This window comes from Marmota marmota, unplaced genomic scaffold (assembly GCF_001458135.2).
Source record: "Marmota marmota marmota unplaced genomic scaffold, marMar, whole genome shotgun sequence".
NCBI lineage: Eukaryota > Metazoa > Chordata > Mammalia > Rodentia > Sciuridae > Marmota > Marmota marmota.
Window position 1 is genome coordinate 843,672 of NW_026000172.1, and position 5,024 is coordinate 848,695.

General features: G+C 52.3%; 1 non-coding gene across 1 annotated transcript; it reads left to right on the forward strand.

The window, feature by feature from the left end:
• The first annotated feature begins 228 nt into the window (after nt 1-228).
• On the forward strand, nt 229-296 carry Trnaa-cgc. Its single transcript has one exon. It is a non-coding gene; the product is annotated as a tRNA-Ala (tRNA).
• The last annotated feature ends 4,728 nt before the right edge of the window (nt 297-5,024 follow it).

Consider the following 5,024-nt stretch of genomic DNA (forward strand, 5'->3'; position numbering starts at 1 on the left):
ACTGAACTTCACATCTCTGCTCCTTCTCCCTGTCCTGAAATGGAAGGCCACCGAGTCCACCTGCCTAAGGGACCAGCCTGGGGTGCAGGCAGCCTCTGTACCACTGCTGAGCACTGCCTGGCTCTGCCCTCTGCCCACAGGGTCCCCATGCCCTGAGAGTCAGCAGGAAAGCTGGGTCATGAACTTGAGCCCTGTGCAGAACCTGGGAAGAGGAACATCAGGCTGGGGTTGTGGCTCAGTGGTAGAGCGCTCACCTCGCACGTGAGAGACCCTGGGTTCGATCCTCAGCATCACATAAAAATAAATAAACAAAATAAAGATATTGTGTCTATGTATAAATAAAAAAATTATTTAAAAAAAAAAAGGCCTCTCATAGCTGAGGCCCCCTGATCCTGCCCTTGTTGCCCACCAGCTCACCTCCCCCTCCTTCGTCCCTGGTGCTGTGAGGACATGCCGGGGCTGGGCTATGGCTCATTGGTGGAGCACTTGCCTCCTCATATGAGGCACTGGGTTCACCCTGGGCCTTCCCGCCTCCCAGAACCTCCAGCGGATCTTTCCCATCTCCACCTGGTTCCACCATCCCTGGCAAATCCCCTTCCGTACCTGCTGGGCTGGCCATCCTAGGGGCCCCCAAGCCAGTTGTGTGTCCCCTTTACGCAGCACCCTCAGCGGCTCTCTCGTCCCCTCTCATGGGCCAAGCCCCATCTTGAGGGAGGGGCTTCCTCTCAGTCCCCCGCCCTGGGGGGCTCTCCCGCCTCACCAGTTCATCATCCAGGCAGCTCCCTCACACTGCTGTCTGCAGTGTCCCTGTGTCACTGCAGTAAAACCAGGAGTGGCTGGTGAAAATGAAGCGCTGTGCTGGGGCTGTCATGCTCTGTGGCTGAGCTCCGGCCTGTGTGTTGAAGTAGGATGCGAATAATGTCAGAGCATCGGGCATTGGAAAGATTTTAAAAATACATGGAGGGCTTTAAACTCCCACTCTCAGGTGTAAACTTCTCAAGTCTTTCTTAGTCAGAGACCAAGACGGGCGGTATGGACAGAGGGCCTTGCGATCCTCTGCAGACTTTGCCCGAGCCATATTTATACACAAATAGCTGAGCAATGAGGGCACCCAAAGCCCATTTTTGGCCTGTAATCATGAATTCCCTGGAGAATGGGCAGAAAGATAAACAGTTTAAAATAAGCAAATGACCCACGTGGGCTGCAAGGACCTTTTCCCCTCTTAACAAGGACAGGAAGCCGCGCAGCCTCCCAAGCTCTCCCAGCACTGCTCTGAAGCTCCGGCAGTGGGGAGGGAGGCTGGTGTCCTTAACCTCTCTGTGCGTGTTTCTTTTATCCCTATCCCACTGGGGGAGCCCACAGTTGAGGAACAGTGTCCCTGCCAGCGGTGTCTTGGAGCCCACGCACCGTTTCTGAGGATCCGACACGTCACACTGTGACCTACGCATCAGACCCAGGAGGGCAGGCTTGAGGAACCAGCTGTGTGCCAAGGCCATACCAACAGGGACTCCATGGGGGACTGGCTCCAGAGAGTCCCCACGGTGCCCCCGCTTAGCTGGGTTTTAGAACATCAGCTAGAGATAGGGAATTAGGATGAGAGAGAGACTGGTCTTCAAGGAAGCACCAGGAGCCACTGGGATGCAGCATATGCATGCCCTTGGCTGTGCCCTTGTAAAATGCGGGGAATACTCAAGCGCAGGGAAAACTGCTGGAAGGAGTGTGACTCCACCCTGGCTCCAGTCCTGCCCTGATATAGCCCTCTATGAATATGGGAGCCCCAGCCTAGGTAGGTGGAGATGGCCTGCATTCTCTCTTGAATGCCTATCTATTTCCTAAATTACCTCTGTCCATGCCTTTTTCTGGCGGATGCTGGAATTCATTTTGATAGGTGTGCCAAGACCCCCTGACTCAAGTTCCCCCTTCTCTCTGGGAGCCTTTCGGACCCTTCTCCAAAGACAGCTCTTGTTAGAGTCTGTAAACAAGTCAAAATAACACCTGGCATTTTGCCAGGGGAATGTTAGAGTTGTAAACAAGTCTGGATGGTGCCTGGCAAAATGCCAGAGGGAGTGGTTTGAGAAGTAACAAAAGCAAGCCATCAAGTGTGGAGATTCCTGATTGGTTGACTGCTGTATCTAGTTTATGTTAATTAGATAAGCTGTGTGGAATATATAAATACTGCTCCTGTCCTGCAATAAACGGCTCCCACTCCTGCTGTATCAATCTACACAAGTTGTTCGTCACCCCCCGGTTATTTTGCTGCAGCCGGACTGCGGCAAGCTCTTCTCTGGAGACACTGATTAATGTGACTGTCCCTGGTCTAGAAAGGTGGCAAAAACAAAGATGCAAGGAGGCCAGCAATCAATAAGCCAGTTTCTTGGTTTGTCATCCTTAACTGTGCCCAGTTACGGAGCCAAGGGTGTGGCTCAGTGGTGGAGTGCTGCCTCCCAGGCTTGAGGCCCTGAGTTGATCCCCAGCCCCTGAGATAGAGAGAGACAGAGAGGGATATGGTTGTAAAGCAGACAGGGGCAGAGTTGCCAGGCTTGCCCAAGGTGGGCAGGAGCTCTGTGAGGCGGACAGGCTCCTGGCCTCCAGCTAGCCATGAAGGGTTTCAGATGATGCCAACGAGCTGGAGGAACTGATCAGTTGGTTCATTTAACAAACACCAATCACGTGCCAAGAAAGGTTCTGGGTACTCAGGAAGCTAATCTCCACCCTGGCAAGCATTGCGGTTGGACACTAAACAAAATACAGAAGAAAACTAGGTTCTGTGGGCAGGGAGGTGAAACAGTGCAGCCATTGTGGAAGACGGCATAGCGATTCCTCAAAGGATTGAACACACAACTGCCATTGGATCCAGCAACTCTAACTCTGAGCACAAACACTAAGGATTTGAAAGCAGAAGAATTTGAAAACACATTTGTACACCCATGTTCATAGTCTCACATTCACAATAGCAAACTGTGGAAGCAACTCAAGTGTCCGTTGACAGGGGATAGATGAATCTCTCTCTCTCTCTCTCTCTCTCTCTCTCACACACACACACACACACACACACACCCCAGAGTATCATTCAGTCTTCAAAGGAATACGATACTGGTAGCTGCTACAATGTGGATTACACCCCCGAAGACTCCATGCTAGTGAAATTGACACTCAAGGACAAATATTAGCCAGGCGTGGTGGCATTCATTTGTGATCCCAGCAGCTGGGGAGGCTGAGGCAAGAAAATCAGGAGTTCAAAGCCAGCCTCAGCAACTTAGCGAGGACCTAAGCAACTTAGCAAGACCCTATCTCTAAATAAAATATAGAAAAGGGCTGGGGATGGGGCTCAGTGATTAAGTGCCCTTGGGTTCAATGCCCAGTACAAAAAAAAAAAGACAAATACTGTCTGACTCCACTTCAAAGAGCCCCCTAGTGTAGTCACATTTGTAGAGACCAAGGGGAATGTGGGGCCTTGGCTGGAGGGAGGGTGGTGGCCAGCAGCGGTCCATGGGCAGAGTTCTACCTGGGGAAGGGGCAACAATTCTAGAGATCAGAAAGGGCATGGCTGCCCCACACTGCGCCTGTTCTGGGAATAGGGGTGACATGGTAAATTTCATGCCACATGTGTTTTACCCCCCAAAATTGAGTAAATAAACCTGGGAAGAAAGTAGGCTAGATGGTGTAGATGCTACGGAGAAATGAGTCCGGGTGAGGTGCCAGCCAGGTGTCAGAGGGAGTCCCACTGAGAGCCCACAGGTGAATCAGGGGCGGGGGACTGGGAAGGTAGTCCACATAAGGAAGTGGGTGCAAAGTTCAAGACAGGAACAGCTGCTGGGCCACTGCCCAGTTGGTCACGAGGACCTGCTGGCTTAACTTGGTGGCTCGTAGGTCAGTTCTGGTGGTACCAAGGACCCTGCTGAGCAGAGCTGGGAAGACCCTCTGGGCCTGGGGAAAGGCCGTGTGGAGGGGCTGATCTGGGTGGAGGTGCGGGGACAGTCTGGCTATGTCACTGTGGACAGGGTCAGCTTCTTTCAGGAGCATGACCTGCCAGGCCACAAGGGCTGCATGTGACCATAGCTTCATTTATCTGGAAATAAAGTCCTGCTGGGACAGGAACTGAGAATTCTTTCTCCATGACCTCGGGGTGAGCTCTGAGAACACTGGGTCTTGATTTCTCATTACACTGCACTCCCAGCTGCTGGGTTTGGAAGAGGTCACTGTCATTAAACTTTTACAACTTTCGCCCCCAGAGGAGCCAGGAGAAAGGTGAATGAGAACTCCTCCCAGGCAGAAGGTGCCAAACCCCACGGTGCTTCCTCTTCATAAAACCTGCAGCCTCATGCCAGGGCATTGCAGGCCAACACAGCCAGGCGGCCAAATGCAGATCATGCCGTGGAGTCCTCTTTACTGGGGGTTGGGACTGGGGCTCAGTGGTGGAGCACTCGCCTAGCATGCAGAGGCACTGGGTTCCATCTTCAGCACCACATAAATGTAAAATGAAGATACTGTGTCCACCTGAAACTAAGAAATAAACATTAAAAAAAAAAAAAAAGAAGAAGAAGAAGAAGCTTTAATTGCTAGATGTGAAAAGATAGTGAAATGGAGTCTCTTCTTCTTGAAGCCCAGCCAGCCTGTGGCCAGTGCCCACAGAGCCATCGACAAGGCTCCAGGATACCTCTGCCAAGCTGTGCCGAGAGAACTCCTCTGGAAGGTCCTGCTAGGACTTGGTGTGTCTAAGCCACTGTGTTATGGAAAACAGCATAGGAAGTAGGGACAGGAGGTCTGAGGGTGGGACAGGAGGTCTAAGAACGGGACAGGGCACTTTCCGCTTTGCTGCAGCATCACTAACAGCACCGACATACTCAAGGTGTACATCGTGACATCTGAAATAGGCTTCAGTGGTGAGGCGGTGGCCACGGTCAGGGTCACGGTCATGGCCATCTACCCAGCCTCGCGTGCTGTCTGCTATTTACCAAAGGTCTAGGGTCTCAGAGGCGCGCCCGTGGGTCCACCTCTGTGCAGGACACCCGTGTTGCCTGCCC